The following is a 24673-nucleotide window of genomic DNA, read 5'->3' on the forward strand; positions in this document are numbered from 1 at the left end:
TCCCAAACCAATGTCCGAGGTACCAAGCCCACAGTAGAACCTGCACAAGAGTTCAACGAGGAACGGGGAGTCCTCCAGCGAACCCTCCGACGAGCAAGTTAGAAAGAGAGATGGAATGTAAAGATAGATTAGAGATGGGAAAGCTTAACTTTCTTCTTGTCTTCGACGTCTACTTATATCCTCTGGTAATTATTTCGTTGTCCCTTCCGACCTGTCATCTTGGCCGAAAGTCTATGCTCTATCTTGCCTTGTTCATGGTGAGGCCGTTCTGCCTCAACGCGGAGGGGTTATCGCAATAAATGCTGTAAGAGGTTTCATTAATGGCTGATGTGCAGTGCAATAACTTTGTAGGATCTTTGTCTGTTTATATGGCTTGTCCTTTTCTTGCCACGTGTTTAGATGTCATTGGTTCTTAATGTCATGTTGAATTCCAACAACGTTAGGCTGCAGTGGTTGAATTATGTATTGGGCCCTAAATGGTAGGCTATAACCCTTATGGGCTTACCCATGTCAGTAGTCCCCCATTCCCAAGTGCAGCTTTAGTCCAATGAAGGGAATAGTGAAAAAAGCAATGGTTGTGAAAGACCGGCGGGACGTAGACCGACCGAGAGGTGGGCCGACGGCGAAGGGTAATCTAGTGGAGGAACCGACCATGATGAGGGCCGACCGCGAAGAGTGGTCGAGTGAAGGGACCGACCATGATGAGGGTCGACTGCGAAGGTTGGTCAAGTGGACGGACCGACCATGAGGAGGGCCGACCGCGAAGGGTGGTCGAGTGGACGGACCGACCATGAGGAGGGCCGACCGTGAAAGGTAAACGAGTGGAGGGACCGACCATGAGGAGGGCCGACAACGAAGGGTGACCGAGTGGAGGGACCGACCATGAGGAGGGCCGACTGCGAAGGGTGACCGAGTGGAGGGACCGACCATGAGGAGGGCCGACAACGAAGGGTGACCGAGTGGATGGACCGACCATGAGGAGGGCCGACCGCGAAGGGTGACCGAGTTGAGGGACTGACCATGAGGAGGGCCGACCGCGAAGGGTAATCGAGTGAAGGGACTGACCATGAGGAGGGCCGACCGCGAAGAGTGATCGAGTGAAAGGATCGACCATGAGAAAGGCTGACCACGAGGGGTGACCGAGTGGAAGGATCGATCATGAGTGAAGGAGCAAGTGGCGGTGCGCAGTACTCGAGGAGTGGCAGGGCACATGGTGATTTGAAGTGGAAAAGACAGGGTAGAAGAAGGAGGTAGTGGATCGTGGTCGTACACGTAGCCTAATCCCGCGATGGAGGAGGTTAGGCGTTGGGCAAGAAACGAAAGGGTAAGTTAATATAGGGTGTTGAAAAGGCAGTTTTGGCAAATTTTTTGAAAATTTTCAAGCTGGCAAAATTTAATCGTGACCCTTGGAATACAGGACAGCCTTGGGCTTTTGGTATTATCTGTTTTACCTACCTTTTTGCAAAGAACCAAAACATTCCAAGAGTAAACTCCTTTGTATCGAGTGATACACCTTTGCAACATTTTATGAACTTGCTTGTGCCCGCGTCCAAAGCCATTCGTAGACACACAAGAGAAATGGCCCAAGAGGAAGTAGCAACCGCAAGGGTTGATCCGTTAGGCAACAACGATGCGGTGGATTTGGCGAAACAATATCGTACGGAGTGAAGGAAGGGGGAGGTAGCAAGTCAGGCGGTGCGGGCTCGCCCCAGGACAATGGTTGCAGCTGTGAGGCCTATTAGTCAGGTGGAGCCGAACCACTGGCACACCAAACCGGACAGATCCATACTTACAGTAGAGGAGTTGGAGGAAATAAGGAAGAAGTACCAAATTCCTGTGAAGATAGGGTTAAGGTTGCCCGCATCCAAGGAAAATGCGTCGAATGTGCGTCCGGATGAATTCAGCCTGTACGCGGAAGCATTGCGAGGGGGTTTGAGGCTACCTCTCCCCCAAATAGTGGAAGATGTGCTAAACAAATTAGAAGCGACGCCAGGGCAGCTGATGCCGAACGCCTGGAAGATAGTAGTGGCCTGCGCGAGTGCCTGATAGCAGGCGACCAGAGGGACGGCAATGACGGTAGAGAAGCGGGGGAGGGAGATAGGGGGGCTGGCCTGTCTGGAACGACCGTTGAAAGTAGTAGCGAAGAGGAAGTGATCTAAAGCTTCCAGCGGTCTGACTTCTACAAACATGAGATGGCTGAGTTATGGAACAGCGGTTGGAAGATGTTTAAACATAAAGCAGAAAAGCTGTTCCCAGACTTGGACTTCAACAATGTTAGAATAGACGAAGACGACGTGGCCCAGACCCCCCTTGATGAGGGGGTAGATGAAGAAGACCTGGCCTCAAGCGAGGAGGAGTGATTGATTATAACAAAAATTTGTAAACAAAATGTTTGTTTTTGTTGTTTGTTTGTTTTTTGTTGCGTAATTTCTGTAGTGAACTTATGTGTAAGTTTGTAAATGAATAAAATTATGAGTTGTATTTTTCACACTGTTGCCTTTATTTCTTGTAGATCTGAAAAGAATGAGAATGATCACTCAAACAAGGCTTGTGTATAAATCATAGTAAAGGTTGAGAAGTAGGGAGCTACTCTAACTTGTAAGAAAATCACAATGCAAAGTGAAGTTTAAAATGTGAGAATGTTAAAAAATGTGAAGTTTCCAATCACGACGCAGTGGGGCGGACCTGGAATTAGACTAAGTATGGCAACTATACCACAATCATAAATTTGCAAGAATGGCCTTGGCTGAGCTCTTCCTTTGTGTTCGGTTTGGCCTGAGCCATAATTAACTCAGTCTAGTTTAGGCTTCAAGCAACTAAGTCTGGCTGAGCCCTTCACGCTCAGTCTAGCTGAGGCTTTCAGTAACTCAGTCTGGCTGAGGCTTTAAGTAACTTAGTCTGGCTGAGCCCTTCGTGCTCAGTCTGGCTAAGATTTTAAGTAACTCAGTCTGGCTGAGCTCTTCATGCTCAGTCTGGCTGAGGCTGCAAGCAGAATGTTATTGAAATATCACGCAGATAAAGCAATTGATCAATATAACTAAGTCGATCCCCCATTTGGCGAATGGGTAAGGACTACAGAGTGCGATCAGTTCTGTAGGAGGAGCATGAGGGATGTTGGCAAAACGTTGGCACTTATCACATTTAAGCATGAAGTCAACCGTATCTTGATTGAGAGTAGGCCAGAAATAACCGGTGCGAAGTATTTTGTGGGCTAGTGACCTGGCAGCCGAATGATTACCACATATACCCTCATGGACTTCCCTCATCACGTAGGTCGCTTGAGTAGGATTGAGGCATCGCAGGTATTGGCGTGAAAAGCCACGTTTGTACAAAAGGCCGCTGATGAGAATATAGTTGGACGACCAGGCCTTGACTTTGGCAGCCTGCTGTTTGTCGTCTGGCAGTTCCCCTGTTGTCAAAAATAGAAAGATGTCGGCCGCCCATGGAATAGGTTTGTTTTGGAGGAAGTGGACTTGCTGCTGGTTTTGGGGAAGTGGCAGAGTGGGCCAAGTACTCGAGGCGGACACCACGATTGAGGTCGGACTGGTCTGTAGAAGCTAATTAAGCCACCTCATCTGCCTTGGAGTTTTCTGCCCGAGGGATGTGTTGAATGTGGAAAGTGTTGAAGAGGCGAGCAAAGGGGAGTGCAATATCCCTGTAAGCCCACATTGTGTCTTCCTTGGCATCGAATTGCCCGTAATTTGTTTGGCAATAAGCTGGGAATCGCTGAACACCCGGATATGGCTGACACCAATGTCTCTCGCTAGACGAAGGCCTGCTATCAAGGCCTCATATTCGGCCTCATTATTGCTTGCGTCGAACAATAAGCAGAGAGCACACTTGAAATAACCACCCTCGGGGGCGATGAGGATGAGACCAGCCCCACTACTTTCTTTGCGGGATGATCCGTCGACATTGAGGGTCCAAGAGTGGGGATCTTCTGTTTCAGTGTTGAGTTGCCTAGACGGCGGGGTCGGGGTTGGAGTGGGATTAGTGAACTCCAGGATGAAGTCGGTGACAGCCTGCCCCTTGATCGCCGTTCGAGGTTGGTAGGAGATGTCAAATTGGCTGAGCTCGATTGACCATTGCATAAGTCGGCTGGACAACTCTGGTTGTTGCATTATCTTCTTCAGCGGTTGGTCAGTGAGGACGACAATGGGGTGGGCCTGGAAGTAAGGTCAGAGTCGTCTTGAGGCTATGGCCAAGGCTAATGCCATTTTTTCATGCAATGGGTAGTTCTGTTCTGCTCCCCTTAGAGCTCGACAGATGTAGTAGACCAGTCGTTGGACAGAGCTGTCTTCCCTGATAAGTGCTGCACTGACTGCGGTGTTTGATACGGTTAAGTAGAGGAAAAAGGGTTCACCTGTGATTACCTGAGAAAGTAGGGGGGTTGGCCATGCACTGCTTCAATTGCTAAAAAGTCTTTTCGGATTCTGTCGTCCACTCGAAAGTTTGTCGAAGAACTTTGAAGAAAGGAAGGCACTTGTCCGTTACGCGGGAAATGAAGCGGTTGAGGGCGGCGACTCTGCCAGTAAGCCTCTGAACCTCCTTAACCATTCTGGGCGACTGCATTTCTATCAAGGCCTTGATCTTTTTGGGGTTAACTTCGATGCCTCGCTGACTGACCATAAAACCCAAGAACTTCCCAGATCCTACGCCGAAGGCGCATTTTTTTGGATTGAGCTTCATTTGATACTTTCATAGGGTGCCAAAAGTCTCTCACAAGTCGATCAGATGATCAGTGGAGAGTTTTCTCTTGACTAGCATGTCATCGACGTATACTTCCATGTTCCGGCCTATCTGATGATGAAAGACAGCGTTAACCAACCGTTGGTATGTGGCCCCGGCATTTTTCAATCCAAATGGCATGACACAATAATGGTAAGTTCCCCGATCGGTGATGAAGGAGGTGTGTTCCCGGTCAGACGGGTGCATCAGAATTTGGTTGTACCCAGAGAAGGCATCCATGAAGCTGAGCATTTGATGGCCGGTTATGGCGTCAACAAGCAAATCTATGCAAGGAAGGGGATAACTGTATTTGGGGCAAGCTTGGTTAAGGTCGGAGTAGTTAACACAAAATCGCTATTTACCGTTGTTTTTACGGACCAGGACCACATTTGACAGCCACCTGGGGTAGTCCACATTTTTGATAAACTGTGCCTCAAGGAGCTTATCTACTTCAGAACTGATAAGAGTATTGCGCTCCGGGTGAAAGATGCACTGCTTCTGGCGGAAGGGTCGAAAATGGGGCTCAATACTAAGACGATGGGTGATGAAGGAGGGGTCAATACCCGGTATGTCGGAGTGGGTCCAGGAAAATACATCGTTGTGCTCAATCAAGAGGGCAGTAAGGTCAGCCTTGGCCTGGGAGGATAGTTGGCTGCCAATCTTGGCAGTTTTTGTCGGGTCGCTGGGATCGATGGGGACCTCGACAAGCTCTTCCATTGGTTCCCCTCTGACCAGCTCATCCTCGTCCCTGACGTTGAGGCCTTCAATGATCATAGCCTCCTTTAGCTTGATCTCTTTAAGTGAAGCGACGTAACATTCCCTGGCCACTGTCTGCTCACCCCTCACTGTGCCGACCCTAAGGTCGGTGGGGAATTTGACAGCAAGATGGAAAATGGATGTAATAGCTTGGAAAGCATTTAGGGCAGTGCGGCCGAGGATAATGTTGTAAGCAGAGGGATAGTTGACAACGAGGAAGGTGAACAACTTTGCGGTCTACCGTGGGTATTCTCCGATTATGATGGGAAGATCGATGAAGCCGATGGAGGTCACCCGATCTCCAGTAAAACCGACCAATGGGGTTTGGAGAGGGGACAGACTTTCTTCCCTGACCTTGAGCTGGCGAAAGGCATTTAGGAAGATGATGTCTGAAGAACTACCGTTATCGACGAGAACCCGTCTGAATTTGTAATTAGAGAGGAGGGCAGAGATTACGAGGGGGTTGTCATGGGGGTAACAGATACCTATGCAGTCGGCCTCTGTAAAGGTGATGGGCTCTATCCACTGCTTGGGCTGTTTAAAAGGGAGGTCTAATGTGGCAGCTTCTTTGTCTGAGCCTTGCCTTATTTTTTTGAGTTCTGCCTGCTGAGCCGAGCGGGATGGTCCTCCACAAGCAAGCCCGCCAGCAATAACTCGGATCTCTCCAATGGGGGGGGCAAGGTTATCTTGTGCCCGGGGTTGTTGTGGAGGGCGATCATGACCTTGGCTAGGATGTGCGGGTTGTCAAGGAGGGGTGCGCCGGCGGTTGTTTCTAATAGGTTCAGTCCTTTACCTCTGCTAGGGGGCGGGCTACTGTGAGCCGACTTAGACGGCCCTAACGTATCAAGCCCTCGACCTAGTCTTTGAGGTTAATACACTCCTCCGTATTATGGGCGTGGTCCTGATGAAAACGACAGTATTTGGACTGGTCTCGCTGGTTAGAAGAAGACCATGACGGTTGAGGCCATTTTAGGGAATAATCTTGTTGGATCTGGTTCAGGACTTGTTCCATGGAGAGTTGAGAGGGGTGTATCGTTCGAACCAGCCGGGCGGTTGGGCTGGTACTGACCGGTCAGCTTGGGGCCGTCGGTCGGTATACTAATTTGTTTAGTGAGTGTACTGGGTGTTTCTGGTTTCTGAGTCCTTTCTCTTTTCTCTGGGGGTCGGATTTTTGGCTGTAGGATCTTGTCGGGCAGCTAGGGAATCCTCGGCGTTCATGTATTTTTGGGCTTTGGAGAGTAGGGTTGCCATGGAGGTCGGGGGGTTTTTGGAGAGGGAAAAAAGGAAATCAGATGATCGTAGACCGGCCATGAAAGCCGTGAGAATAACCTTGTCATCATTTTCTGCCACCTGCAAGGCCTCGGTGTTGAAGCGAGTGACGAAGCTGCGCAGCGACTATCCCTCCGTCTGACGGATGTTGAGGAGTTGAGTTGCCGGACGCCGTTGGCGCTGGGCACCAATAAAGTGGCTGAGAAAGGAGTCACTGAGGTGCTGGAAAGTGGAAACAGAGTCTGCTGGCAGTTGACTAAACCAGAGTCGAGCCGATCCCTTGAGTGTTACAAGGAAAGCCCGACACAAGATTTCATCAAGAAATGCATGGAGGATCATGAGGGTTCTATAGGTCTCCAAGTGATCGACTGGGTCCGTTGTACCGTCGAAAGAGTCGATCGTGGGCGTTTTAAACTTAGGAGGTAAAGGTTTGTCCCGGATGGAGGCAAAAAATGGTGAGTTGGTTGTGGTGGATGGTTTATTCGGTATGTTCTGCATAACTCCTTGGAGCTGGAGCTTCATGGCTCGGAGTTCCGCGTCCCAGAAAGGGACGTTGTCACCGCCGGAGTGCAACGGCGACTGGACACCACTGGCCTCTCCCTTGGAGGTGGGTGCCGGGGCCGATGGGTGTGGGACCTAAGGTGGAGGATTCATATCTGGGGGAGAGGGTCGCAAGCCTTCCAAGTTAGGTAGATGGGGCTACTGGATAGTATGGCTCGGGGCTCGTTCTTGGTTGGGTGAGATATCTGGAGGTGGTGGAGGAGGCATGGGAAGGTTTCTTTGGAGTAGAACATTAATCAAAACTTGGTTTTGCTCGGCCAGACGGTTAATGCTGTTGGTAAGCTTGGTAAAATACTGCGGTGGGTTGTTTGGATTGGGAGGGTCGGCTTGGTGGTCGGCAACATTGTGGTGAGAAGCCATGGATCTAGTTGTGACCATCCACCTTCGCAGGTGGTATAATATTCCCAACTTTTCATCTAGAGCCAAACACACTCTTATGTTAAACTCCATTTAGGATATCTAAACCCAACTCCAAACTTGATGGTAGGTGTGACCAAACACCACATTTCAACACAAAAAAAAAAAAAAAATAGAAGTGCAGATTTTTTTTTTCTTCATTGTCTTCATTCTTCATTCTCTAACTTCTCTCTACTTTCTCTCTCATTTTCCTTTACTTTCTTGGAGGCCAAACACCACACCTTTGCTCCACCCTTACACCACCACCTTAACCCACCATCTCCACCACCTCCGGCCACCTTATCTCGCCGGAAAAAGGGTCCGGTCGGCCACTCCTTAGATCCATCCGAAAATAACACAATAGAAGCACCAACTCTAGATTTTTCTTAATCTTTTGAAGAATCAAAGCATGGGGTTTATTTTCTTGATGGATTAGAGGCTTGTAATTGGTAAGAATTTTTCTCTAAAAGTTTAGTTTAAGGTTTTACATATTTTGAGTTAGAGATGATGAAATTTTTGTGTTTTAGATCTATTATGATTTGGGGTTTGATTGTTGAATTTTTATACTCTCAATTAGTTTCCATGAATGTTTTAGATGTTAAAAAAAAAAAAATGGTCAATTTGATGGTTGATTTGGAGATTAAGATTTTGGGTTAATCTAGGGTTTGAATGTGATGTAAAAATTGGGAATTTTGGTGTTAGGGAATTTATATGTTGAAATTGATTTGATAAATGGTGGATTGGGTATCTCTATGTTCTATGGAGGAATTTTATAAGTGATTGAAGAGATTTTACTTAAGTTGTTGAGTTTATACAAAAATGTTGATTTTTTGACTTTTGTAGTAAATTGATGGTGGTATTGTGCATATAAATTGATTTGGATATTTAAAAAGTTACTAACTCAAAGATGTTCAAAGGATGGGTGTTATGGAGATTGGATAAGTCATTTGTTTGGGTGACTTAAAGTTGGAGGAGTTCTTTAGCTTGCCATTCCTTAGCATAATTTTATTTAGGATCATTTTTGTAGATGTTGTAATTTTTATTGAAAGCTTTTCCTAATTTGAGATCCTATTTACTAATTGTTAGGATTGGAGGAAGGCATCTCTACACCTCTTGGAAATTAATTTGTAGAGTTTCAAATCTACACTTTTGCTATTTTTGGAGGTGAGTATACTTATCATGGAAATTACCTTACCTCTATCTTTATTACAAAGTTTGAAAATAATTTTTGAATTAAAGGAAGTGAATGATACATTTCATCATGATATATGTATAAAAAGAAAATCTATAAATTTATTGAGGCCAAGGGTTGAGTTTTAATAAAGATATGATTTCATTTGTATAATGAAGCATTAATTTTTTTTTATGAGAATTTATTTAAGTTGAGTCTTTCAAATTTTATGATGATGATGATTGAATGACAGTGAAATGTTATGTGAGGGTATTTATTTTATTGATCATATAACCGAATATAGCCTTTGGGGCCACAAGGGCCAAAATGCTTTGGGGTCCTGGGGACCGAAATGTTTTAAGGACCATAAGGGTCGTTGTATGTATAAAGGGTCCTGGGGACCGAAACATTGAAACAAGAATTGAAGTGCTACGATGACATGAGCTATGTTCCTATGATTATGTTTTGGGTAACGGTACCGTCACCACCTAAGTCGCGAGGTAACGCGACCCTAAGGCTATGTAGTGGATTGTATGATGGACAGGAAATCTTAATGTATTGAAAAGTTATATTTTTGTTTACTTTCATTATCCAAATGTATTTTTTTTTTCCTGCCTTATGAGATTCCTTGGAAAAATCTTGATAACGTTTTATGAAAATTGTATTTCATCATTTTTATTTTTATTTTGTATAAATTTAAGTCCAATTAAGCTCTTATGTTTAGTATCTTTATTTTGAACCCTATTGGTAGGAGCAAGTTTTATAACTCCATGGTATTGGTATACTCATTGGGCTTTAGCTCATTCTTTTAAATAATTTTTTTTTTCAGATTCATAGACTTTTGTGTGGCTCGCCTCAACTTGGAAGACTAGAAATTTTTTTGAAGGATCACAGGTGGGCATCTTGTGGTTGAGGTTTTGCTTAGGGTCATTCTAGGATGTAAGCTTACCTTTTTTTTATGAAGGAGGTTGATTGTAAATATTGCTTATGAAGTTGGATGTATTGATGGATTCGTGATTAGTATGTATTATATTTTTTTTGGAGGAAATGCTTGGGAACTATCTTGTAGCATGATAATACTTTTTGTCTTTGAATAGATCATCTCATATATGTTAGGCAATCGAAAGGTCTTATGCACTTTTGGTGATGTGGTGATGTGATGTATGAATTATACAGGAATTGTGGTGTAAAGGTGCTATAGCGTTTGAGGTGCACCCTCTTGGCAGGGTTTTGCCTTGCCAAGATTGGGTCGTTACAGGTGGTAGGAAAGGGTTATTAGGAAAGGGTCTCCGGCGACAATGAGTACAACTGGCGCGCGAAGCAAAAGGATTCCCACAGACGGCGCCAACTGATAGTACAGCGTGTTCCAGATAGAACGGGTCGGAATGATCCACGCTTCCCAAACCAATGTCTGAGGTACCAAGCTCATAGTAGAACATGCACAAGAGTTCAACGGGGAACGGGGAGTCCCCCAGCGAACCCTCCGACGAGCAAGTTAGAAAGAGAGATGGAATGTAAAGATAGATTAGAGGTGGAAAAGCTTAACCTTTTTCTTGTCTTCGACGTCTGCTTATATCCTCTGGTAATCATTTCGTTGTCACTTCTGACCTGTCATCTTGACCGAAAGTCTATGCTCTAACTTGCCTTGTTCATGGTGAGGCCGTTCTGCCTCGACGCGGAAGGGTTATCGCAATAAATGTTGTAAGGGGCTTCATTAATGACTGATGTGCAGTGCAATAACTTTGCAGGATCTTTGTCTGCTTATGTGGTTTGTTCTTCTCTTGCCACGTGTTTAGATGTCATTGGTTCTTAATGCCATGTTGAGTTCCAGCAACGTTGGACTTTAGTGGTTGAATTATATATTGGGGCCTAAATAATGGATTATAACCTTTATGGACTTACCCATATTAATCTATATTATTTTTATTCATTTAGACCACATAAATAGATAATTTATTATTAGATTGGCGCACATGCTTGCTGATGCTTTTGTTTATTTGTTTATGAGTAAATTAAAGGAACTTTCTTTGGAAAGTGACAAAAATATACCTGACTCTATTATAATGAAACAATTATGGAATAATTATGGATAAATATTAAATATATTATTAGTCCTTATAATTTAAGTAACGGTAAATTACATTAACGATTTTTGTAATTTGGGACTTGTATTATTTTGATTTTTAACCTTTCAATTATGATACATTTGACTATAAATTTTTAATCCCATTCTAAATAAAGACAATTGAAGATACTATTGTACAATTTCAAGTGCAAAATCGTCAATTTGATAAAATATAAACTAGTTTGACAAAAATAAATGTCAAAAAATTATTTTTTAATTTTTAAAAATTATTTCTACTCACCAAAGATAAAATTATACAAAAATGATAAATCGTTTACATATTTATTTATTTATTTTACCAAATTAATTTTTAATATGTGTTTAAATGTTGATTATGTAATGAGTGGCTATTTTTGTCAATATTTTTCGATGATTATCATATAATAGATGGCTGTGCTTATTATTAACAAATATTTTTGAATGGTTATTAGGCTTTTAATGTGTAATCGCTATGTTTAATTTATGAAATATTTTTAGTTTTGAATTTTTTAATTTAACAAATTAGTTTAATAATAACATCAAAATTGTTGCCATATTTGACTTTAAGAAAATAGAAAATTTAACGAAAATAAATATGAAAAAAATTATTTCTACCTTTCCAAAAGATAAAATTATATAAAAATGATGTGTTTTTAATTTTTTTTTCCACCAATTTAATTGGGGTGTTTGGCCAAACCTATATACGCGCACTTATTTAGATAAGTGTACTTATTTGGTTATATCACCTATCTATTTTTCTGCATATTTTTTCGTAAAATCCAAAATATATACTTATTTAGATCATTCTAAATATCCCTTAATTTCTTAGAAAATTTTTCTAAAAATAAATTTTAAAAACCAAACCAAACAGAATTTTATAACTAAAAAAGTTTCAGCATTATTCATTAAAAAAAAGGTTATTACATTTCAAACAACATATAAGTTAACGAACACAAAATAAGTTACATGATGACTTTGCCCCTGAATTGAAACGGAACGTTTGTAAAGAAAACATATTTGATTGTCCTTATTTGGAATAAGATTTAAATTTCAGGGTCAAATGTATCACAAACGAAAAGTCATGGATCAAAGTGACATAAGTCTCAAACTACAGGGACTGGTAGAGTCACTTTAGTGCCCATAGTTTGAATTTAAACTCTACATTTTTATCTTTTATCGCTATGTTATCCCTCCGTTAATATTTTAAATGGAAAGAAAAATCACATATAAAACTAGAAGGATAAAAGTGAAATTTTTTTTTTTTAAAAAAAAAAAACCTAAGTTATTGTTGTAATCTGTTCATTACAACGACAGTCTCTATAATTTATTTTAAATTTCACTTTAATTTTGCACATAATTATTTCCATTAAAAATTCTAACGACAAATGAAGAAAATGTCACGTAGCAATAAAATTAAAAATTGTAAGAATTAAATTATTCAAATTAAAATTATGACAACCAAAGTAACTTCACTCAAACTAAAGGGATCAACAGCATAATTTACCTAATAATTATACAAAATCACTTAAAACTTAATAGTCACTTAACAATGGAGAAATTTGCAATGTGCATTCTTTTAAATGATGCATGTTATAAAAAAAGTTATGATTTTTATGATGAACGTTATGATTGTTTGTGATGTGTGTTATGACATTTTGTAGTAAAATTATAAGTAGTGAATTTATGATGTACACCATAAAGTTAGGAATAATAATGTTATGACATTTTGTGATTTTTGTTATGATACTTTGAGATTTTGTTATCACATTTTTTAGTGAAAAATTATGACATTTTAGGTTTAAGTTACAAAATTTTGTGAAAAAAATTATGAAAAACATATATATATATATACCTTTTTGAAAGTGCACATTATAACATCTCTCTCATAACAATTATCCAACCCTGTTAAACAATTTACTTAACGAGATGGAATACAATATTATCACTTTAGAACTAAAGTATCAAAATCCTCTCTCTGTTCCAAACTTCCAATTTAGATAATTCAAAATTCAAAATGACATAGCAAATGTATTAATTTTATTTTTAAAGTGTCAATCTTTTATATATATATATATATATTATTTTATAATTATCATATTAAGTGAAAACTAGACATATGTGGTTTGGGTTTTTCTTATTTAGTGATTTTTTAGTTTTTTTATAAAAAAATGTGTAAAAAAATAAAGCTATAGCATGACCCAAATAAGTAAATAAACAAATAAATATACTTATTTAGGTTATTACTAAACAAACTTGTTTTTTCTTATATCACATGTCTCTCATTTCTCTATTTAAAAACTAAACAAATAAAATAAAATAAAATTTAGAGAAGTGCTACTCGAACCCCTTAGACCTTGAATCTATTAAAGAATATTTTTATCACTTGAGTTAAGTGACACATAATATATAATAATTATTTTGTTTTTTTTATTTATTTAAATTGTTTATGCATCGCGTGTGGGAATCGTTGTGTTAGAGAAGATAATTTTTGGTTAAAATAATCAACAAAGATAAAGAGACTAAAATAGTTAATAAGATAAAATATCACATCTAATTATAATTATTTTATTTTTTTCTCATAACTATCAAATCAATTAAAAAAATAACAAGCTATCATCCTAAATATAATTTTTTAAACCAAATTAAAAAAATTAAAGAATCAATTAAAATAGTTAAGTTTTCGAACCAGCCCATAATACAAATTAATGCCGAGAGAGAAAGAGAGAAATCAGGCAGGATTGAACTACTGATTAAAAAATAAATAAAAAAGTATTCCCACTAGAATTTAACGTAATTGTACAAATGTTGACTATCTCGGAAGCAAGCCCCCTTTCGTCCGGCACCATTTGTTTTGTTTTTCTGCTGTTCAACACCCTACTGTTAGTACTAATCAAGCTAAGGTCTCGTTTGGAGATTAATATTTTAATTAAAAAGTCAAAAAAAATATTATAAGTTGTCATATTTTTTGTTATATTTTTTTATATTTTTTTTTATAAAAAGTCAAAAAAATTACTAAAATAACTTGTTTTCAAACGAGACCTAAGTTAAAAATAATTTTTTTTTTTGGAGTAAAACTGGAGCATATAATTAAAGGCCATGTTTGATTCACAAGACTAATAGTGAATGTATTAATAATCCTATCAAATTAGTGTGGTATTCACTATCCAATTAGATTAGTAGGGTAAATTATACCTTTATCTATTGTTTGATTTGTATTGGATAAAAAAACATATGAAGGTAAAATGGTATTTTTATTTTATTTCCCAACTCAATATATATAATTTCACCCCTACTCTATAACTAATAATCCTACAAATTTATTTGATTAATTATCCATTAGATTAAAACAAAATTTTAAAATAAATATAAGATTATTAAATTTACCATCAATCTAACATGTCCAAAAAGTAATAGGAAAAATTATTTATAAGTCCTATTAAGGAGACTTATGCTACATATGGTCATATTAAAAAACTTATGTTCCTATAAGTTCTGTGAAAAGTTTGTTAACACATTTACCCTCAATATTAATTGTTAATATCATAAATAATAGTAAAATCATATATAGGAAATTGAATGTTACCATAAATCATATCTATATAAACGTAACGTAATGTGACACCTACATAAACGTAACCTTACACCTATGATCTATGGTAACATATAATTTTCTATATAGGAAATTGTATATTACCATAGATCATATCTACATAAACGTAACGTAACGTGACACTTATGATCTATGGCAATATTTAATTTCTTAAATGTTGCCATAGATCATATCCACATAAAGTAACGTAACGTGACACCTACATAAACGTAACGTGACACCTATGATTTATGGCAACATTCAATTTAGGAAACTGAATGTTACCATAGATCATATTTATATGAAACGTAACGTTACACCAATAAAACTAGCAACATTTTCACATTCAATTTAAAAAAATATAAACTCATTAAGTTTGCGAAACATAACGTGACACGTTACGTTACGTTTATGTAGGACTCACGTTACGTTACGTTACGTTTATATAGATGTCACTTAACGTTACGTTTATATAAGTGTCACGTCATATTACGTTTATATAGGATCTTGTGGAATACATTCCTATCTAAATAGGACTTGAGACTCTATAAAAAATTATATAAAACTTAACTTACCATAAGTATCCGAAAAATGACTGATAAGAACGTCTCCCAAAGTAATATACAAGGTTCTCGATAACTAATCTCTCTTGCATCATCATCCAATTGATTCGCAATACAATAATAGTTGGCCTACCAAAATTATGAACTCTGTTTTGGTTTTGAAATTTTTGTATTTTTTATTATATCTTTTATTATTATTTTTTAGATATACTTAATTTAAATACATTTAAAAAATAAAAATATTTGTGATAAATATTTAGTATTTTTAAGAAAAAAATTTCACAAATATTTTCATTTAAAATGCATCTAGATTTGGTGCACCTAAAAATAAATAAATAATTAAAATATATTAAACTCACTAAAGATAAAAAAAAAATTGAAAAATGATTTTCAAAAAGTAAACTGAACAGAATTTTTATTAACGTGCATATGCTAATTTTTTTTTTTAAATATTGTACATTTTGTATGAAAAATTTGTAATATAAATTATACAACTTTGTAAGTCCTCTGTGCTTTTGTGGACACATGTTTACAAAATCTCAAAATTATTTGAAAATTTTGACTTTACACCTTGTAATTTTGGTTTTCAGTTTTCAAAAATAATTTTTTGAGTTTTTAATTTGTATTTTTATATTTTTAATGATTTTTTTAAATATTTTAATTAATTTTTAAATTTTTTTTAGATTCACTTAATATTAATATACTTAAAAATTAAAAAAAACAATTGAACAAAAATCTTTAAACAATTCATTGAATACAACTAAATACGAAAATATATTAAATTTTCATATATTTTTTTTGTATTTTTTTATATTATTCACAAATATTATATTTTTTAATTATATCTAAAAAATAAAAAATTTGCTTAAAATATTAAAAAATTCACAAAAAATATAAAAATACAAAAAATAAAAAAATTCAATTTTCTAGAAAGTTCACTCAATTTTTTGGAACCAAACATGGTGTTATTGCCGTCAATGACGAACATTAAATGACCAACTTATTATTTTTTTGTTTCTTCTTACTCTTATTTATCTTCTCTGTTAATACTATTTCTTTGATAAACGTTTACTTAATTTTCAACCTAAATAAAATATTCTCTTAATTAAACTTAAATTTAATACTAAACTAATTTGTAACTTAATTTTTATAACAACATTATAATTTAAAAAAATATATTATTTACTAAATAGATATTAATTAAGTGTATAGTTATTTGATATTTAATTATGTGTATAATTATGTTTCTAATAATATGTATAATTAATTTTAGTTGGAGTTTTGGATTAAAAATTTGACTTTTGACTTTATCGAAAGGCATGTTAATCACTTTTTGTTAGTTTGGATTAGTTTTTTTTATCGGTGAGTTAGTATACTAATTAGTGCATGTAGTATTATTTTTTTTTAATAATGAATTCCCTCAATATTGGTAGAGGGAGTAATGTTATAAGGATATATATATATATATATATATATTACAAATTTATTTAGTTTATAAAAATGGGACAATTGAGTTGTTTCAACCATTTGACTTTAGTATGTTCATTTTAAATACCGATATTTTATTGCAGCACGCTACAATTTATAAGAACAACACCGCTACGGAGCTCGAAAAATTAAAGACTTGAATGGCTTGAAATCTCAAAACGATATCGTTTTAGGACTTTTTTTTATTCTCTTACTGGTAAGATAATATTTTCCGTACCATTCGAGCCATTCGAGCCTCAGTTTTTCAGGCTACAGAGCATTTTTGTTTATAAGAAAAGTCTGTAAACAAATTTATCTTGATTGTTCAAGGGAGTGTTCTATGCATTTAAAACAAATAAAAAGAAGATATAAATACATTGTAAATTAGAATAATGCTATATGTACTAATTGGTATACTAATTAGTGTACTAATTGATGATGTGGTACAATTTAAAAGGTTTTTGGAATTCGTAATGTGATTAATGAGTATGGTCTATAATAATGTCATAATCAGTATTGATATACTAATTAGTATACTAATTAGAGAATGTAGCACCACCGAAATAATCCACTGATTAATGTGTCATTGAATCATTACAAAGTGCCGAAATGTTTGAATTTGCTTTAGATGCTATCAAAATTCAATGTATAGATATGGTTAACTATTTAAAATGTAGTAATTGAACCATTAAAGTGTGCCAAAATGTTTGAATTTGCTTTAGAGGCTATAAAAATTCAATGTATAGATATGGTTAACTATTTAAAATGTAGTAATTGAACCATTAAAACGTGCCAAAATGTTTGAATTTGCTTTAGAGGCTATAAAATTTCAATGTATAGATATGGTTAACTATTTAATATGTAGTAATTGAACCATTAAAATGTGCCTAAATGTTGAGTTTTTATTGAACCATTAAGATGTGCCAAAATGTTTGAATTTGCTTTAGATGCTATCGAAATTCAATGTATAGATATTGTTAACTATTTAATGTGTAGTAATTGAACCATTAAAATGTGCCTAAATGTTTGAGTTTTTGCTTTACTACTATCAGCTTCATAGAATATAGATATGGTAAATGCATTTCAAACCACACAATGCATTTTGGTATATTTTTTTCATGAATTGGACTAGCTTAATTGATCACTCGTGTACATTCTCAACTGGGAACTCCATAGTCAATCCTTTTAAATACAAACATAAATTATTTCCTTCGAAAACATTTCTTAAGCAATGTTATATTTTTTTCTCTTTGGAATTTCCTACTAGAGGGAAAGGGACGGTGATGGTTTCCCACCTCTCCGATCTCCCTCTCCTTTCCTTTTCTTTGATCCTCCTCCATATTTGATTCTTAACTCAGATATGATATTTGCCTTACTAGTCTGATCATCACTGCCTTACCTTTTTTATCTCCGAGCCCAAAACTTTAAGATTTAATTTCAAATCTTCTCATAGTCCAAAAGTCAACGCTAGATAATGCATTTGTTTCATGCTAGACGACTACTTCAACTTAGAAACGGGGCCAACGTGGGACCAAGGGCACATACTGCCTGAAGTTTTTGATAATTATATTAGTACCCCTATATTTATAGAGAGAGAGATTATATCATATATATATATATATATATATTTTGTAAAATTATGATAGTATCTATTCTTAAAATTGTAATAGTGTCCCTCTATTATAAATTTTCTTTCTAATTACAAGGAACCAAAACCTCCAAAACAGGTGTACCATATGCAAGTTATGACTTTGTGGTATTGATATTATAAAGTGTCATAACCAAATTATTTTCATTCATAACTAAAATGACCACTACATAAATTATAATAAAGGAACACATCTTCAAAAAAAAAAAAAAAAATCATAATAAGTCATAATTAATATTTGAATGAATTATAACTAACCATTACTTGATGAATAACCAAAGATCTTTTCAATTATAACCAAAATAATAGGGGCGAATTACACTAATGATCCCTATAGTTTGAGCTTGTGTCACTTTGGTCCCTGACTTTTCAATTGTGACACATTTAATCCTTAATTTTGAATCTTGTTCCAAATAAGAACAATTGAAGATACCATTGCTTAATTTTAAAGGTAAAATCGACAATTTGATAAAATATAAATTAATTTGACAAAAATAAATGTCAAAAAAATATTTTTGAATTTTTAAAAATTATTTCTACCCATTAAAGATAAAATTATGTAAAATCGATAAATCTTTTAGACATTTATTTATTTATTTTATCAAATTAATTTTTATTATGTGTTTGCATGATGATCTTGTAATGAGTGGTTGTTTTTATTTTTATCAAATTAGTTTCTATTTTTCCAAAAGTCAAATATGGCGACAACGTTGATATCATTATTAACTCAATCAATTAAATCAAAAAATCCAAAACTAAAAACATTTCATATATTAAATATATCGATTATACATTAAAAACCTAACAACAACTCAATACATGATCATCATCTAAACATATAATAAAAATTAATTTGGTAAAATAAATAAATAAATGTCCACAAGATTTGTTAATTTTACATAATTTTATCTATGGTGGATAAAAATAATTTTAAAAATTCAAAAATATTTTTTTGACATTTATTTTTGTCAAATTAGTTTATATTTTATCAAATTGATGATTTTGCCATTAAAATTAAGCAATGGTATCTTCAATTGTCCTTATTTGGGACAAGATTTAAAATTTTGAGTCAAATGTGTCACAATTAAAAGTCAGGGCCAAAATGACACGAGTTCCAAACTATAGAGACTATTGGTGTAATTCGTCCAAATAACAACCACAATAAATTATAACTAAGTTATATCTAACACTATAACGTGTCATAATTAAAAATCACAAAAATTATAACTCTGGCTTGTGATAAAAACTTTTTTTGCGGTGTGTTTTATAGAATTTCTCTACTAAAATATATCATTTCTATTTTAATTTATCTTCTTTTTTAATTTTCCAATCTAACTAAAATAGTTACTCCCCAATATTTATATAAAATTTAATCTCAAATTCTTTAATTTAAAATTCTCATGTATCCAAATAGACTCTTAGTATTTAAGTTTAGTAATATCGCATTATTGTTTATTTTTTTGTTGTGAGAAAGAAAAAAATCGGTGTCGTCATTAATTTGCACCATTCACTGAATTCCCGGCTCTACTACTATCTTAACTTCAATGTTCTATTTTGATCAGCAAAAATGGGGTTAGTAGATTTAAAGTTGAAGGTTGCGGAGCAGTGAAACTTTGGAAGAGTTTGGTAGAGACTTGGATTTGTTTTGTTTTGTTTTTTTTTTTTAATTTTTAGTTTGTTGATATAATAATTCATCCTATGTGAAGGTTTATTTCCCTCCCTTATGGGCCTTTTATCCTCTTCTATGGAGTCTTGGATCCTTCATTTTATGGAGGTTATATATTTTTTCTTGAGATCTTGCAATACAGCTGTATCAGATTGATCTAATCTTTTATCTGTTTTGCAATAAAGATTTTCTTTAAGATATATAAACAAAAATTAATCTTATTTTATTAGAAAGGTGAAGGATAAAATTAAGAACACTCGGACCGGATAATTATTGTCAGATCAGGTGATACCTCTTCCATCTATACCCTCAATCCATGTACGCAATCAGCCATATGAGCCAAAATAGGATTTGGAGTGGCTGCTGTGCGGTGTACACAACAGTCATTGTTGTGTAGTCAAATGGGCTCATATTGGGGTCCATTTCGATAATTTGAACTGTTTACATTTTAGAATACATCAAGTAGAATATATTTGTAAAAAATCACGTTAATCAGATACCGTTTACTCTTTCACCCACTCATATTTATATTTACAAAAATAAATAACAATTGTAATTTAAAGTACAAATGTAAACGATATTCGATTAACTTGATCTTTTGCAAATTGTTCTACTTGATATATTTTAAAATATAAACGGTTCAGATTATTGAAATGGACCTTGAAATAGGTCTCGAAATAGATCCATTTAACTGTATAACAGTGACTACTATATACTCCGCAAAAAGAGTCACCCCAAATCCGCCAAAACATGAACATCCTTATTGGCCCCCTCTCGGCACATGTGAACAGCAAATCGATGAATAATTGACTCTTACCACACAATCCTTCATGCAGTGGAGCAACATTTCCATTGCTTCATCACAAAGCACACAACCATCATTGATTGGAACCCTTCGTTGACATAGACGATTACAAGTCGGTACAACATTTAAACATGCTCCCCAAGTAAACACTTTGATCTTGTTCAGAATCTACAAATGCCAAATCAATTTCCAAAATCGCCGTTGCGTTGCCCCCCTCGTCGACAGTCCAGGCTGTGCAACCAGATTGAAAAGAGTCACGTGGAGATGATAAGCTGAACGAATTAAAAAAAATAAATAATGTTATAGTAGTTAGAATTAGATTTTGTGGATTGTCATATCTTTATCTATGTAAATAATCTTTAATCGGTTTGCTTCATCTGGTTTAATTTTAGAATAATGATTTGAGTGTGGAGTTGTATTTTAAAGAGTAATGTTAGAAATCATGAAAAAAAATATCACGAAATCTTTCATGAAGATTTCTCCTCCTTTGATTAGTGCGTGATTTTTTTTGTATGTGTAATCTAATGGTAAAGAATCTTTCATGATTATTTTCATGATATTTTTTTCATGACACGTAGCATTACTCTTTTAAAAATAGAGAGCTTGTTTGGTTTGTATCTCAAGATAAAATTTTTGAGAAAAATTTTCAAAATTTTGTTTGGTTCAAATTTTTTGAAAAAAATTTCTAAAATCGTTTTCTCTCTTCTACACATTAATCAATCATTTTTTCTCTCTGCTTTCTCCTTCTCAATTACTTTTTCTCTTACATACATTTACTCAACTACAACAAAATATCAAATCATTCAAAACTTCCAAACTCCAAAACTATTTTCAAAATATACAACAAAACAGACAAAATAAATTTCTAAACTCTCTCTCTTAATTTTTTTTTGAAAATTTATCTCAAAACACAAACCAAACCCACCCAGAGTTTTTGAAATGAGTTTTGAAACAAAAAAAAAAAAAACTTGTTTGGTTATGAGTTTTAAAATTTTTTTGAAAAGAATTTTGAGTTTTGAGTTGCATTCTGAAATTATTTTGGGTTTATTTTTTAAAATATTTAAACTTTTCTAAAAATTTTTTTAGGGTAAATATTTTTTATTGTAAATATTTATTTATTTTATTTGTATAGCACTACTCATTTTGTTATAACCTAAACTAGTATAATACCCGTGCTATGCACGGGTATAAATAAATAATCAAAAAATAATTTTTAAAATTAAATAATAATGTAAAATAATAATAATGATTTTTAAAATTATTCATTTTTATCAAAGTTATACATATGAGACGTTTCTTTATTTTTATTTTTTATTCTTATGTCATTAGTTGTGTGTTGGAAGTTATTAATAAAAAAATACATGTCATAATTTAATTGGTAAAAATTAAAAAATAAATCACAAAATTAAATTTATAATAAAATATAAACACATTTCGTCTTCTAAATTCGTAATTTTAATTTATCATATGATAATAGTAAATTACATTTGTCAAAATACTATTTTTTTCTATGTTTTGTAAAGCTTAAAAATTGTCTACTCATGTATCAAAATTATAATTTATTTTATATCATAACTCTTATATAAAAATGAATGAGAATTGCCTTGTGGCGTTAGAGTTGGGCTAGAAGCTAGTTTTCTCTTTTTTGATTAATTAGTTAAAATATTTGTTAATACTGTAATAAATTTAAACTTTATGTTTAAATTAAATCATAATTTATCAGGTCATGACCGGTGTGAGTTAGTTTGAGAGTTTTAATATTGGATTAAACTTAAAAAGTAGTCTAAAAAATCTGAACAAAAAATTGATGATAAGTAATGTGCGGGAGCAAATATTCCGGCGAGCCCGTACTCCTTTCTTCCAAGCTCCGTTTATGTCCGATCACCTGCGAGCCAATAAGGGTGAGCTACCTGGCGGTGTGTGGCCGGAAAAACCCTCCGACGATCAAGTTAGCACACACCTTAGGATAGAGAGAGAGAGAAAGGGAGGAGTGTTTGAATGTAAGAATTTCCTTACAATGTGTTTGTCTATCGTGTATGGGGGGCGCAGACCTGCTTTTATACCCTCTGTGCCCCATATCTACTCCCAGTCATCTCCTGACACGTGGCTCCGCTTATCCCATCTGTCAGCATAGACCTTGCTGAACATCACCTAATCTCAACTGCCCGCCATCACAGCTGGAGCTCGGCAGCCGAGCTGCTCTATGCGTTGCTGCGCCGTGCCGTGCTTCATACCCAAGCACTTAACTGGCAAAGAGTAAGGAGGACCGGGCTAGGCGGCATCTCGGCGAAGCCTAGCCCGAAACACCCCCTGTGGTCGGCTTTCCTGCCGGTCAAACGGTAACCTCGGCTGACCGCGCCTTTCCGGGCGCCGGTCACTCGGCTTGTCTGGCTTCGGCTATCCTCGGACCGAGCATCCCGGTCCGACCGAGCACTGCTTTGTCGAGCCGCTTCTTTACGGTCTGGGGCGGGACGTACTCGGCCCAAGTTCTGCCCGGCCCAAGTTCTGGCAGCCCATCTCTGGGCGAATAGTCGATCATCTCGGCCCCATGCCCTGCTGGGCTCTCAACCTGCTCGGTCGCTACCTCGGCCCAACTCCAGATCATAAATCGCCCTCTCAATTGCCCCTTAATTCCGTCCGCGAAAGCGTAACTGGGATTACTCACTTCGACCGAGATAACATTCCTCCGGTCTTCAAGATGCCAAACCTCGACCGGGCTAGTTAACATAACTGTCTACAAACTTGCCCGGTTATATTCCTCGGCTGACATCCTCTTCGTCGAAAGTAGCTCGGTTGGCTCTTCGTCTTTTCAACCCGTCGCTTCAGTCCTGACGTAGCCATAAATGGGGACACGTGGCGGGCTGCCATTGGTCATCGGGCAGCCAACCCGCCGTTTTTGCCAGAATTTGAATTTGGGCGGACTCCCTCCTGCCTATACATACAAGACCTCCATTATACCATTTCTGCCTATTGCTTCTTCTATTCCTGACTATTTAGAGCTCGAGCTATCTCCTCTCGGATTCGACTGCCATCCTTCGTGCCAGGAAGAACACCTCCAACCCTTCATAGGTAAGATACTCAATCCCTCTGGAGTTGCTATTTTCTTTCAAATTACACACATTAGGGCACAAAAACGTAGCTCTTAGGGCATAGGCCATAGAATCCGTCCCAAACCTTCCACTGTTCTTGGTGTTCTTCTTCTTCCTGAAGAACAGTGAAGAACTGGAGCGAACCGGGCTCCTTTGTCTTCTTTTGATCCAAAAAACCAATCTGACCGAGCAAATAACATGTTTGTCTCAACCCCAGCAAAAACCGAGATACTCAAAAGGACTTGGTCGCTCAACCGGGCTAACATCTGGTCTGCTTGGGCGACCGGCCTCCTTAGATAGAATAGACAACCGAGGTGGTTTGGCACTCTTAATGACCGACCTAAAATCCAGCTCATTTTGCGCGACCGCGCTCACACTTAACACTTGCCATCATTTTCCTGCAGAGTCCAAGGGGACCGCTGTCATTCCTGAGGCTCTCAGGACCGAGCAGCATCCAATAACCAGTGCCAAACCCCTCAGCCGGGATACACTAAGCCGGCCACAAATGGGGAAATTCCGCTTTCTAGTGGATACTCCGACCGCGCTAGCTGCTTTCAGAGAGGATTACGGCATCCCGGCCGATGTTCATCTCGAACTGGCTGAAGAGGAGACCACACCTTGGGGCAGACTTGACCAATGCCCCTTCACCGTGCTCTCCATTGTCGAAGGGGGCCTCCGTTTCCCGCTCAACCCTCTTATCACCGAGTTCCTTCGCCGCACCGGGCTGGCTCCCACACAAGTGTCCACCAACACCTATAGAATTATCAACGGTGTTCACGAATTGAACAATCGGCTAGGCACCAACTTAGGTCTAGCCGAGATATTAAGGCAATACACAATGTGCCACACCGGCAACGGCCT

General features: G+C 36.5%; 1 long non-coding RNA gene across 1 annotated transcript; it reads left to right on the plus strand.

The window, feature by feature from the left end:
• Nucleotides 1-960: 960 nt before the first annotated feature.
• On the plus strand, nucleotides 961-10018 carry LOC145798819 (uncharacterized). The gene is made up of 3 exons (XR_014340506.1): nucleotides 961-8159; nucleotides 8797-8874; nucleotides 9711-10018. It is a non-coding gene; the product is annotated as an uncharacterized LOC145798819 (long non-coding RNA).
• Nucleotides 10019-24673: the final 14655 nt, after the last annotated feature.

This window comes from Camellia sinensis, chromosome 9, assembly GCF_055761805.1.
Source record: "Camellia sinensis isolate YWXY chromosome 9, ASM5576180v1, whole genome shotgun sequence".
NCBI lineage: Eukaryota > Viridiplantae > Streptophyta > Magnoliopsida > Ericales > Theaceae > Camellia > Camellia sinensis.